Consider the following 14,828-nt stretch of genomic DNA (forward strand, 5'->3'; position numbering starts at 1 on the left):
TACACACAACCTGTCCTAATCACACAGGAGGACAAGTTGCTTCACAATGCTGATCTGAAGAGCTGCCTCGTCATCCTCTCTGCTTGTTAAGGATTAAGATCCTGAATACAGTTTAAGGCCTCATGTACACGACCGTTGTGTGCATCCGTGGCCGTTGTGTCGTTTTCCGTTTTTTTTCGCGGACACGTTGACTTTCAATGGGTCCGTGGAAAAATCGGAAAATGCACCATTTTGCAGCCGCATCCGTGATCCGTGTTTCCTGTCCGTCAAAAAAATAGGACCTGTCCTATTTTTTTGACGGACAACGGTTCACGGACCCATTCAAGTCAATGGGTCCGTGAAAGAACACGGATGCACACAAGATTGGCATCCGCGTCCGTGATCCGTGGCCGTCGGTTACTTTCATACAGACGGATTCGAAGATCCGTCTGCATAAAAGCTTTTTCAGAGATGAGTTTTCACTTCTTGAAAACTCATATCCGACAGTATATTCTAACACAGAGGCGTTCCCATAGTGATGGGGACGCTTCTAGTTAGAATATACTATGAACTGTGTACATGACTGCCCCCTGCTGCCTGGCAGCACCCGATCTCTTACAGGGGGCTGTGATCCGCACAATTAACCCCTCAGGTGCTGCACCTGAGGGGTTAATTGTGCATATCATAGCCCCCTATAAGAGATCAGGGGCTGCCAGGCAGCAGGGGGCAGACCCCCCTCCCTCCCCAGTTTGAATATCATTGGTGGCTAGTGTGCAGCCTCCCCCGGCCCCCTCCCTCTATTGTAATATCATTGGTGGCCAGTGTGCGGCCTCCGTCGTCGTCCCCTCCCTCCCTTTATTGCAGTGCTTCTCAATTATTTTCTGTCATGCCCCCCCCTAGGAAGAAGAAAACATTTTGCGCCCCCCGCGCGACTGTAAATAGTATCATTTGTCTATAAAATTGTTATAAGTACACCTCTGCATAACACTGTATCCTTATTAACGTATAAGAGAATAAAAAAAGAAAGAAATGTGGATCGGACACACACTTATGGGGGGATCTGTGGATGACGGACACTTATGGGGGGATCTGTGGATGACGGACACTTATGGGGGGATCTGTGGATGACGGACACTTATGGGGGATCTGTGGATGACGGACACTTATGGGGGGATCTGTGGATGACGGACACTTATGGGGGGATCTGTGGATGACGGACACTTATGGGGGGATCTGTGGATGACGGACACTTATGGGGGGATCTGTGGATGACAGACACTTATGGGGGGATCTGTGGATGACGGACACTTATGGGGGGGATCTGTGGATGACGGACACTTATGGGGGGATCTGTGGATGATGGACACTTATGGGGGGGATCTGTGGCTGGCACTGTTACAGGGGGATCTGTGGCTGGCACTGTTATATATGTGCCATCCACAGACCCCCCACCCCATAACAGTGCCATCCACAGTGCCCCCCCAGCCTATAACAGTGCCATCCACAGACCCCCACCCCTTAACTGTGCCATCCACAGATTTCGTGTGCCCGCCGCCGCCGTTTAAAGTTATTAAACATGCCCCCCTCACTCCTAATAGTACCGTATATCCGAATTTCTTCTGTATAATGCCGGCAGGCGGGCCGGGCGGCCGGCGCGTCTCTCAGTGACGTCACTTGTCTGCGCCGCCTGCTTCATTCATAAAGCAGGCGGCGCAGGCACGTGACATCACTGAGGGACGCGCCGGCCGCCCGGCCTGCCTGCCGGCATTATACAGAAGAAATTCGCACACCCCAAAGGCCGGCCCTGAACGAGCCCCCCTTTACGGAGCCTGGCGCCCCCCCTGGGGGGCGCGCCCCACTATTTGAGAAGCACTGCTTTATTGTAATATCATTGGTGGCAAGTGTGCGGCCTCCGTCGTCGTCCCCCCTCCCTTTATTGTAATATCATTGGTGGCCAGTGACTTGCATTGTAATTCAGGACGCATCCGTTTGGCTCCGCACGGCCAGACCAAAACGACTTTTTTTTCATGTCCGTGGATCCTCCAAAAATCAAGGAAGACCGCAAAAAAAAAACGGTCGTGTGCATGAGGCCTAATATGATCTTCAGCTGAATCTCTGTGGGAATGGAGTTCATGAGGAGACATGAAGTACAGAGAGGACGGACAGGACCGATTGTGATAATGTGGGGCTCTGGTAATGGAGACTGCATTCAAGTGCTGATGCCCATTAGTCATAGGCCCACCTCCTCTATGTACTACTTGTCTCCTCATAAACTTCCTTCCTACAGGGATTCAGTTGAAGATGTTATCATCTGGATTATAATCCCTGACAAGCAAAGTAGAGGGGAGGTTGAGGCAGCTCTTTAGCTCAGTATTATGAAGTAACTTATCCTCCTGTGTGATTAGGATGGTGGCCATTTTATTTCTTCTAATGATTGCTTCCAAGACAAGATAAGCCATTATAACTAATCAAAGGTATTTGGGAATGTGTCTATAATAAAGTAGTATTTTAATTTTTCCCCTCCCCACGACAGCACCTTAGAAAGATGGCTCCGCCTCCAGGACAGGAAACCTGCAGCATAAAAAGGTGGAGCCACTCTCCCACCTCAGTGAGGTTTCCTGTCCTGGTGCAGGAAGCCTGCAGTTTGGGTTTGTCATGACCTGGAAGCCCCGGTAGATACTGGAGGGTCAGTGACAGCAAGATTCTTACCTGCCACAGGTTCCTCTCCCATAGGTTTGGGGCTGGAGGAATAGGAGAGAGCGGCGGCTGTCCAGGAGTCCGCAGGTCTCCCTAGCAGGCAGGAGGTGTTGGTCCCTCAGGTGAGGAGAACCACACTATCATAGCAGGTGTGGCCAGAAGGCCCCAGCAAAGCACAGACCAGCCAGGACACCACGGGACACGGGAGCAGAATGATGACATCATACAGGAAGTCAATGCGTTCCACGGCCGTGCGCTTCCAGTCAGGTGACCGGAAGTTTGGCATTTCAGCGTTTTCAAGAGCGGCAGCAGGTATGGTAGCGATCCGGAGGCGTCGGAGTGAAGTTGTCCGGAGATAGACAGCAGAATTCCTGTCTCAGTGGTGTCCGTGGAGTGGTGGGTCTGCAGGATGCATTGGATCTTTCAGATGAGAGGGGAACTCTGGTGGCACATGGTAATCGTTTACAATATTGATTGTATGAGTTGTAATTTCACAACAGCTGGAGTGCCAGAGGTTGCTGACAGGATATGCCTAAATACCTGATGGGTGGTGGTACCTCCTCTGGGACATCACATTTTGGGAAAATGGGGAACTGGTGACCCCATTTGCTGATTGCCAGACCCCACTCTACTTATCCTTCAGAAGAGAGGTTGTCATGCTTGTACATGCATGGCGCAAGCCATGCATTAATGAGTAAAATAAAATGCCGCTAACTGACTCAGAATAGTATAATCATGAGGTCCAGAGTCCAGTTTTTTTTTTTTGTGTTCATATGGTAATACAGCACAATGCCAGCTTTTCTCACATACATCCAGTAATTACAACCCTTGATAACTTGTCACAGAACTAAAATATTTTTGAAATCACAGATTATGAAAAACACTTTTTATGACAAAAGCAGCTAAAGGATGCACAAAAACTGACAAATCACAAGTTAAAAAAATAAATAAAATTAAGCCCCTACAATCCCTTTCTAACATACATAGAAAGAAATTAAAGTTCAGGAAATGGTGAACAGAAAAAATTTCAGTTTGGCATTTCCTTGTGGTAGTTTTGTTTTCATGACTTATGCAGTTTTTCAGTACTAACAGTCAGAAAGGAGGCAATTCATTCCCCATGCAGTATATCAAGCAGTCAATCTGTAAATAAATTTCACATCACATTGTCCCATGAAAAATATTCTAGATTTTTAAAATCCGCACCTGGATCTGAATATTTGTAATTGCATGTAATTAAAAAGTTGGTATAGACACTTAGTTATTCAATAAAATTAGCACCATCTGCTGTTTGTTCTTTTCCTGATTCCTCTGTCCATGTTGTTGAGGTGGTCGCATATGCTCAGTTCCATTCTTCAACTGCCACCAGCCCTATCTTCTATTAGAAGTTGTAACAGTTACAGGGAGAGAGCTGGAGCTGAAGAGACATGTCCCCTGAAATAAATATAGAAAAGCAATTCCAGCAATGAATGGGGAGATCTCTGGATCCATGTGAGGTTACAGGGCTGGTTCTAGCTTTAAGAGATTATATTCTATGTAATTTTCATATTTTTACATCAATCATGTGATAATCCCTTTGAATATTAGAATTCTGTTACATTACACAAAATACTGTAATTTTTTTCACTTGCAAACATTAAAAAAAAAATGCTATGATTTGCTGTTACATAATTGTTATGGTGCCTTCTGGTGTTCTTATGATGTCCACCTAATGACCCAGATTTACTAATCCTAAAGATGACCTAAGCTTTGTGGCAGGCGCAGCACTATGAAGTGCCTTTTGCGCTGTGGCATTAGAAGAATTCTGATATCTCTGACTTTTTAATCTAACCAGACTGTCTATTACTCAGTAATTCCTCTAGCGCTTTTTTATGGAAACAGTAGGTTTAAAGAGCACACCAAATGCTTCAAATAACTTCTTTATTAACTTCAACTTTTCTTCATATATAACACTGCCGCATCCGCCATGTACAAAACACGTGTTGCATAAAGATTCATAAAATGGTGGTATGTATAATATGGTGGTTCAACTGTTCAATCTTGTCATTCAACATAAAATGGTGGATATATTTCCCTCTTGAGTATCTGTACTCTCACTTTAAGTTATTTAAGCACTTTATGATCTCTCTGAGGTCTAACTAATAGTTCTACTTGCTGAATTTGGTCGCAATTTGCAGTATGCAGTTAGCAGTAACTATTTTCAGATTGGTTGAGTATGATCTGGTATGGTTGTATGCAATTTGGATTGCAATATGGAATTTGAATGTGCAATTTGTATGGTGGAACTGTAAGTAAACATACATATAACTAGTTCTAATCACTATATTAACAGTATGAACATTATATAAGTTTTAAATACCTATTTTGGCCTCTCTGCTTCCATAAAACACAGCTCTTAGCTGAGTGAATGTCTGTTCAGTTCCTCTCCTCTGGTGTAATTATTCTAGCAGCTCCTGCTAGGGCGATTCCCTACACAGGCTGTGTGTGAGGCTGGCTGTGATTGGTCAAAACTCCTGCCCAGCAACAACAGTTTAACTCTATGATTTCTGTTGTTTCTGCTGTGTCATTGAGCTTATCTTACATTATATAGTGAATCTTAAAGGCATATTATCTTTTCTGCTTCTGTGAACACACAATATGTTATATGACATCCAAACAGGAAGTCGCTGTAAATAACTCTGCTTTTGTCTTTAACACACAAACATAGGAACTGTATTAAGGTTATTGGCAGGTCTAGCTGTATGAACACACAAGCTATATTGGTAACATTGGACAGGTTTTAGCTGGCCAGCTACAAGCTTAGCCAGGCTGTCTAGACCAGCACCAGAATGGATCATAAATGTGCAGGGATTAACCTTTTCTCTGACTTTATACCAATTGATTGGTTAGCTAATTTTGAGATTGATTTTTACTCTGGAATTGTGGCTGGCACATCTTTGGCCCTACTCTTTAATGTGAAGCTCCATGTCCCATTTCCCTAAGTGCCACCCTCTTATCCAGCATGTTGGAAAAGATTGTAGAAACACTAGATGCACCAAACTGAACCACTTTGTAGACAGATTTTTGGCTCCAACACATTAGTAAATTTGGGCCAATGTGTCCAGTGCTGGTGATAAACCACTTATATTGAACCAATGCTTAATGACCAGGCTTGATTTGGGGTGGTTGAGATGTGCTGCCTGCATCCCTGAACTTCATCCATTTATAAAATGTGCATCGGGACTGAACTTTATTGTTGTGTACTGAACTGCTGGCACCCCAGTGAAGTTAAAGGGAACCTGTCACCATGAACGGCACTGCAATCTGCAGACAGCATATTACAGAGCAGGCAGGGGCGTAGCTAAAGGCTCATGGGCCCTGGTGCAGCAGTTCAGCTTGGGTCCCCCTTCCCTCAGTGCTTTGTGACAGGGGCCGGGAAGCACAAAGCCTTAGTGCTGCCCGAGGCAAAAATTAAAGGGCTTCTGTCACCCCACTAAAGTCATTATTTTTTTTGGGCTACTTAAATTCCTTATAGTGCAATATATGAATATATAATGCTCTTACTCATTTTCCTTCAGCAGGTTCTTCAAAAAAACTGACTTTTATAATATGTAAATGAGCTCTCTACCAGCAAGTAGGGCGGCTACTTGCTGGTAGCAGCCGCATCCTCCTTTCATAAAGACGCCCCCTCCTCCTGTTGATTGACAGGGCCAGCAAACGCCCTCGTCCTCTGGCTGGCCCGGTCTGCGTTCAAAATCTGGCGCCTGCGCCGTACCTGTCTTCAGTCGGCGCAGGCGCACTGAGAGGAGGGCGCTTGCTCGGCCATTCCTTCCTCAGTGCGCCTGCGCCGGGTGTAGATGTGACGTCATCGGTGCAGGCGCATTGAGGATGGAGCGGCCGAGCGAGCGTCCTCCTCTCAGTGCGCCTGCGCCGACTGAAGACAGGTACGGCGCAGGCACCAGATTTTGAACGCAGACCGGGCCAGCCAGAGGACGAGGGCGTTTGCTGGCCCTGTCAATCAACAGGAGGGGGCGTCTTTATGAAAGGAGGATACGGCTGCTACCAGCAAGTAGCCGCCCTACTTGCTGGTAGAGAGCTCATTTACATATTATAAAAGTCAGTTTTTTTGAAGAACATGCTGAAGGAAAATGAGTAAGAGCATTATATATTCATATATCGCACTATAAGGAATTTAAGTAGCCCAAAAAAAATAATGACTTTAGTGGGGTGACAGAAGCCCTTTAAGACTGTACCACCCCTGCCAAATTCTTGACCTTACCCCTTCTCTCCAGCCAGAGGTGTAACTTGACCAGCATGCGCAAGGGTCTTTGGGCCCCCTCAAGCTCTTGGGCCCGGAAGCAACTGCTACCTCTGTACCCTCTATAGCTACGCCCCTGAGAGCAGGAGAAACTTTTCAGATTCCTATAGTTTTGTTGAAAAAGGTTCAACAAAACCTTTAATTTCTACATTGTAATCTGTTCTTTGAGCTCAGTTGCCCATGTGGGTGGTCTTATCAATGATTAACAGCCTTCCTGTGTAAATGTGTATACAGATATAGTTGTTAATCCCTGGACTGAAGGAATCCCTAAAGCAGGCATGCTCAACCTGCGGCCCTCCAGCTGTTGTAAAACTACAACTCCCACAATGCCCTGCAGTAGGCTGATAGCTGTAGGCTGTTCGGGCATGCTGGGAGTTGGAGTTTTGCAACAGCTGGAGGGCCACAGGTTAAGCATGCCTGCCCTAAAGAATTCTGCTCAGTACAACTTGAGAATGAGATGTTGCAGTGTAAAATTGCCTTGACAGCTTGCAGAGTCTGTAACCTTTAAGCTGTGTGTTTTCCAGAGGCTGTAACCATTATGCTGTGTACTCTCTCTAAGGCAGACCGTAACAATTCAGCCTTGTGTCCTCCATAGAACTGTAACTGCAAAGCTCTGTGCCTGTAAGAGACTGTTTTACCACCATGCCTTGTACTCATTTGTGAATGTAACCAATAAGCTAGATGCCTCACATGTAACCACCAACCGTCATGCCCCAGTGGAAGCAAGATCTAATTAATGTTCACTGCTACTTATATGCCTTTTACTGTGCCATCCTCAAGTGCAGTCCAAGTTAAAGGTCTTGGCCACACAAAGAATGTGAGTGATCCTCTTTACCACTTCATTGGACATTTTTGTTTCAAATAAAAATGTCCATCCTCATTTCAGTGGTTTAGAGCAGCAGCTGCTTAACTCTTTTATGACATGTCCCCTGATGCTTCTGTAAAAGCCAGTACCAAAAATTTCGACTGGCGATGGCACTTAGTTAAAATGCACTGGATTTCTTAAGAAAGTATACTTCCTGATTTCAAAAGCCAACCAGTAATAAGGTTATTAAATTGATTTAATGACATGTTTGTGTCATTATTTATTGGTTGTGTGTGATAATTTATGGGCCTGGATAAATGCCTTTTTTTTTTTTAATTATGAAATCCAAACTGGTGAAGAATAAATCTGATCCTCGCAGAAGGAATTCATTGTTACCTATTTCCTGGTCACAGCCTGGGCCACATTAAATGCATCAGTAATCGGATCGGACTGTGAGACTGGTCTTTTACTGTTCAAGCTTTGAGCAGCCTGTATTCATCTAATGAAGCATGCTATACAGCCCTGCCAGCATACTAATCATGCCCACTGCTGTGCCTCTGCCACAAGGACGTATCATCGCCTCACTGTAGAACTATGGGGATGACTGAATTGATGGGGACATCTTTCTTCTAACAATATTATATATGGGTAATACAGTACAGACCAAAAGTTTGGACACACCTTCTCATTCAAAGAGTTTTCTTTATTTTCATGACTATGAAGGCATCAAAACTATGAATTAACACATGTGGAATTATATACATAACAAACAAGTGTGAAACAACTGAAAATATGTCCTATTCTAGGTTCTTCAAAGTAGACACCTTTTGCTTTGATTACTGCTTTGCACACTCTTGACATTCTCTTTATGAGCTTCAAGAGGTAGTCCCCTGAAATGGTTTTCACTTCACAGGTCTTCCTTGTCAGGTTTAATAAGTGGGATTTCTTGCCTTATAAATGGGGTTGGGACCATCAGTTGCGTTGAGGAGAAGTCAGGTGGATACACAGCTGATAGTCCTATTGAATAGACTGTTAGAATTTGTATTATGGAAAGAAAAAAGCAGCTAAGTAAAGAAAAACGAGTGGCCATCATTACTTTAAGAAATGAAGGTCAGTCAGTCAGCCGAAAAATTGGGAAAACTTTGAAAGTAAGGGCTATTTGACCATGAAGGAGAGTGATGGGGTGCTGCGCCAGATGACCTGGCCTTCACAGTCACCGGACCTGAACCTAATCGAGATGGTTTGGGGTGAGCTGGACTGCAGAGTGAAGGCAAAAGGGCCAACAAGTGCTAAGCATCTCTGGGAACTCCTTCAAGACTGTTGGAAGACCATTTCAGGTGACTACCTTTTGAAGCTCATCAAGAGAATGCCAAGAGTGTGCAAAGCAGTAATCAAAGCAAAAGGTGGCTACTTTGAAGAACCTAGAATATGACATATTTTCAGTTGTTTCACACTTGTTTGTTATGTATATAATTCCACATGTGTTAATTCATAGTTTTGATGCCTTCATGGTCATGAAAATAAAGAAAACTCTTTGGATGAGAAGGTTTCCAAACTTTTGATCTGTACTGTATATTATGTATATTCAGTCTAAAACGTGGTAGCGTTGAATCCTGGTCCCTTGAAAGTAACTGACCTCATTTACTGCCTGTGACACACCAGATGCAGAGCAGCCAGGTTAGGAAAGTATGCTATACTCATTTATAGTAAACCATTGGTAACAATATTTCCTCTGATATTGTGAGAAAGCGTTTGGCTAGTTCATAAAAGGCAGTCCTACTACAAACAGAAGTTTGGCTAAAATAGTGGTAGTTCTCAATAGGGAACCAGAGCTAAGGAAAATAAAGATGATGGGCAAAGCTCTACTGATTAGGGTGAGCACCAAAGTGCTCGGGGTGCTCTACCGAGCACAATGAAAGTCAATGGGAGAACCCGAGCATTAAACCAGGCACCCCCTGCTCTGAAGAGAGGCGGGTGTCTGGTTCACATGAAAAAGTAAAAAATTGATGGAAACACTACTGAAATGGTGCGGGAACAGCATGGGGAGGATGTCTGGATGCATCTTGGACTTCCAGGTCGCTGCTGGGAACGATGTTGTCCGAGTAGTACGCCAATTTTACAGACTGACAATACTACGCACCAAACCGAAGATAAAATCGATTTTAGAGGAAAAATTGTTAGGAAACATTCTTTCCTGTATATTTACTTGTATATAAAGTACAAGTGCTGCCAAAAATTACAAGGAAGAGGCACTCCGATACAACCTGTATATCACATAAAGGAGAGCCTCATTCACATTGTGGTACAATTGTTCAGGTAGTGGGACTCCTACACTCATAAAGCCTATGCTGCCAAAAATTACAAGGAATCGGCACTCCAATACACCGTTTATTACACATTAAGGAGGGTATCATACACACCCTTGAAAAACTATGATTGACGGCCTGCTGGTGACCCTCAAAAACATTAGGAGCAAGGGCCTGCTGGTGACCATCTAAAACATTAGGGGTGAGAGCCTGCTGCTGATCTGACCATCTAAAACATTAGGGGTGAGGGTCTGCTGCTGAGCTGACCATTTAAAACATTAGGGGTGAGGGCCTGCTGCCGAGCTGACCATCTAAAACATTTTGTGGGTGAGGGTCTGCTGCCGAGCTGACCATCTAAAAAAAATTGTGGGTGAGGGTCTGCTGCCGAGCTGACCATCTAAAAAATTTTGTGGGCAAGGGCCTGCTGCCGAGCTGACCATCTAAAAATTTAGGGGTGAAGGTCTGCTGCTGAGCTGACCCTCAAAAACATTATAGTTGAGGGCCTGCTGGTGACCCTCAAAAACATTATGGGTGAGGGCCTGCTGGTGACCCTCTAAAACATTATGGGTGAGGGCCCGCTGCTGAGCTGACCCGCTAAAACATTAGTAGCGAGGGCAGCCTAATAAGCATGTTGATATGATGGAGGAGAAGGAGGACAAGAAAAGGGAGATTGAACCATATACCCTTTTTAGTGGTGGAAGGGGTGCATGGGAATACAGTGTATTCAATACACCATAAAAGCCACATTTAGAGTTCATTTATGTTCAGCCGCTTTCCTCTGGTGGAGTAGAGAAGTCAGGGGCAATCCAGGCCTTGTTCATTTTTATAAGAGTCAACCGGTCAGCATTTTGAGTTGACAAGTGGATGCTCTTATCATTTATTATGCCCCTAGCAGCAATAAATACCCGCTCTGACAAAACACTGGCGGCGGTGCAGGCCAGCACCTCCAAGGTGTAGAGTGCCAGTTCGTGCCACGTGTCCAGCTTGGACACCCAATAGTTGTAAGGCACAGAGGGATCACTGAGGATGCTGACATGGTCTGCTACGTACTCTTTCACCATCTTCCAAAAATTTTCCCTCCTTGTGACACTAGGCCACACATCAGGTTGAGGGTGCTGGCGGGGAATCATAAAACTGTCCCAGGCCTTGGAGAGTGTTGCCCTGCCTCTGTTGGAACTGCTGTGTGTCCCCCTAGTCTCCCCTCCTCATTTCGCCAAGGAACTACGTACTCTGCAGACAGCGTTGTCAGCTGGAAATTTTTGGAGCAATTTTTCCACAAGGACCTTCTGGTATTGCACCATTTTGCTCGTCCTCTCCACCACAGGAATGAGAGATGAGAAGTTCTCTTTGTAGCGGGGGTCGAGAAGGGTGAACAACCAGTAATCAGTGTTGGCCAAAATGCGTACAACGTGAGGGTCACGGGAAAGGCAGCCTAACATAAAGTCAGCCATATGTGCCAGAGTCCCAACAGACAAGACTTCGCTATCCTCATCAGGAGGATGACTCTCAATCTCCTCATCCTCTTTCTCCTCTTCTAGCCATCCACGCTGAGCAGATGGAATCAAACTTCCATGGGTACTACCCTCTGTAGCGGAGGCAACCGTCTTCTGCTCCTCCTCCTCATCATCATCCAATTAGCACTGAGAAGACGAACTGAGGGTGGTCTGGCTATCACCCTGTGTACTTTCTTTCTCCATTTCCACCTCTTCCACATGCAAAGCGTCTGCCTTAATTGAGAACAGCGAGCGTTTGAGTAGACAAAGAAGTGGGATGGTTACGCTGATAATGGCGTTATCGCCGCTCACCATCTGTGTTGATTCATCAAAGTTGCGTAAAACCTCACAGAGGTTAGACATCAATGCCCACTCGTCGCTTGTGAAGAGCAGAAGCTGACTGGAAAGGCGACGACCATGTTGCAGCTGGTATTCCACTACTGCCCTCTGCTGCTCAAAAAGCCTGGCCAACATGTGGAAGTCGAGTTCCAGGGCGTGCTCACGTCGCACAACAGTCGGTGAGCTGGCAATTGCCTCGTTGTAGGTTGAGTGGCGAGAGCCACAGGTCAGTCTGGTCCCTTATCCCCTGCCACAGCTCTGCGGCGGTGTGCTGTTTGTCACCTAAGCAGATCAGTTTAAGCACGGCCTGTTTCTGCTTCCCCACTGCAGTGCTACACTGCTTCCAGCTACCAACTGATGGCTGACTGGAGCTGCAAGATGATAATTCAGAGGTGGAAGTGGAGGAGGAGGTAGAGAAGGAGAAGGGGGGGGGGGGGGGGAGGTTGCAGCCACTAAAGTAGGTGGCGTCCAAAACACTGATGGAAGTAGGGCCCGCAATCCTTGGCGTCGGTAGCACCTGTGCCATCCCAGGATACGACTCGCTCCCGGCCTCGACAACGTTCACCCAGTGTGCCGTCAGGGAAATGTAGCATCTCTGGCCAAAAGCACTTGTCCCTGTGTCAGTTGTTAAGTGGACCTTCCCAATAACTACGTTGGTCAGGGCACGGGTGATGTTAGGGGACACTTGCTGGTGTAAGGCTGGGACTGCACACTGTGAAAAATATTGGCACCTGGGGACAGAGTACCGCAGGACAGCCGTCGCCATCAGGCTGCGTAAATCCTCAGTGTCCACAAGCCTAAATGGCCACATTTCCAAAGCCAGCAAATTCGGAAAGGTGCGCATTTAGTGCTATGGTCTGTGGGTGAGTGGCTGGGTATTTGCGCTTTCGTTCAAAGGCCTGGGGTATAGACATCTGTACCCTGCGCTGGGACACAGAAGTGGATGTGCTAGCTGATGGTGCTTGAGAAGGTCCAGGTGCATGGCAGGAGGCATCCGGGCCTGCGTCTTGGACAGGGGATTGGCCAGCATGTAACAGAGGGGATGAGGAGGCAGTGGTGTGACCCGTGTGAGAGATGGGCTTTATATCTCTATATAATGTGGTGTGAACATTCTGTAGTACACATTTCTGTCCACTAGATGGCCGCAAACCATATGTATGAGAAGGTCAATAAGGGAGGGGGAAAATGGGGATTACATTACAGTTTTCAAATATACCTATTACGTATACTTAGGACCTGACCTGAGTAAGGTTATTTCACTAGTTTATTTACAAATGCCTAAACAGGCAATAGAACCTATCTTGACCCAGGTGAAAATTAATACTTCACTTTTATTATGTTAAATATTAAAACCTAAACACTCAGTCTGTGCATAGTGCACTCTTTAATTATTTTTAAACAGAACCAAAAATAAAGGGGTATTAAAAACCCAGTCACCACTCCACTGATAGTAGTGTTTGTTGATCAGTTATACAGTAACTTGCCACCCTTATCACTGTAGTGGCAAGTTACTGCCGTAACACAGTCTGCAGTGTTATTGCCAACTGAGTAGGGTTGTCAAAACAACCATGTAATGTAGCGGGAAAATCGGCGTGTCTACCCACTATGAACTTAGCGCCTTGGGCATCTCATGTACTATCAGACTGACATGAGTGGCGGTTAGCACCGCAGACAGACGTGATACACAGTAACACATGCCGTGTGTAACTAGTTGTTGAACTGCAACTAGCAAAGAGGGCCAGCCGGACCTCTATCTGCTGATTGACAATGGAGTGGTGCACAGCATTTAAAAACTAAAACTGCCCCCCGACATGTTTCGCCAGTATTCTGGCTTCTTCAGGGGTAAATGGGCAGCCATGTGTGACCCCGACCAGCTGGAAGTTTAAATACTATGTGTGGAATATTGACAGGCTTGCCGTCCCAACTATCTTACGGGCAAAACGCTCAACCAACCAATGGTATCCAAGGACACTCCCCCTCATGCTAATTGGAGTGCCAGACTCCGTCGCCTACTTTGCGCGTCATCAGTGACGCGCTGTACTAGACATACCTGCGCGAACACTTAGAGCCTGTCAGCTGATGCTATGAAATTGAGCATGCGCTGCGCTATGTATGACTGCGCACCGACTTAGAAACCGGCATGAGAATGACTTGCTCAGAAAATAGCTGCGCTAGCACTTGAAGGTAAAAACTAGTGTTGTTGGAAAGTAGACACATGCTGCGCAGTGCAATGATGCGCATACACACTACCTAAAAACGAGTACTGTGCGGTGCGCCACTGCGCATGGGCCAAGACATAGACAAATGCTAGAGAGATATATAGTTACTCATCTGCTAGTTGCTGTAACGTGCAGGCTATAGAACGACAAAGCCCTACAGAGCAGACCCGAGTGTATGTCTGTGATGCAAATGCAGATAGTTTATCCTAACTGTCTTGGATTCTTAACAGAGGAATTTAAGTTGCATTATAATGACACATCATTTTCAGTCCTAGGGCTATACGGTTGAGGGGGTGGCATTGGTATTTGGGCTGGCAGTCCATGTACTTTTTGCCGAGAGAAATTGTCAGTATTTTTGTTACAAATAACTGACACTAGATGTTCCAACAAAAACGGAATTATTAGTCAAACCAGTGGAAGGGGTACACAAATTTTTTTTGGCTCAATGTCTGTATTATCGTATTTTTATTTTTTTACAGATTCCCCAAAATTTGAGTACCTTGTAATCTCCACCGTGATAGGCTCTAACATGCCTGGAGATGGAGGTGTCTGCCATGGTGTTTATACAGCTGATATGTTGGCAGATCCTTCTCCTGAACTCTTGGGATGTCTTTCCAACATAGATCTTGAGACAGGGACATTGGATGGCATATACAATGCCTTTGGTCTTGCAATTGATATATTGCCTTATCTGAT

Source organism: Bufo bufo, chromosome 2, assembly GCF_905171765.1.
Source record: "Bufo bufo chromosome 2, aBufBuf1.1, whole genome shotgun sequence".
In the NCBI taxonomy this organism is placed as follows: Eukaryota; Metazoa; Chordata; class Amphibia; order Anura; family Bufonidae; genus Bufo; species Bufo bufo.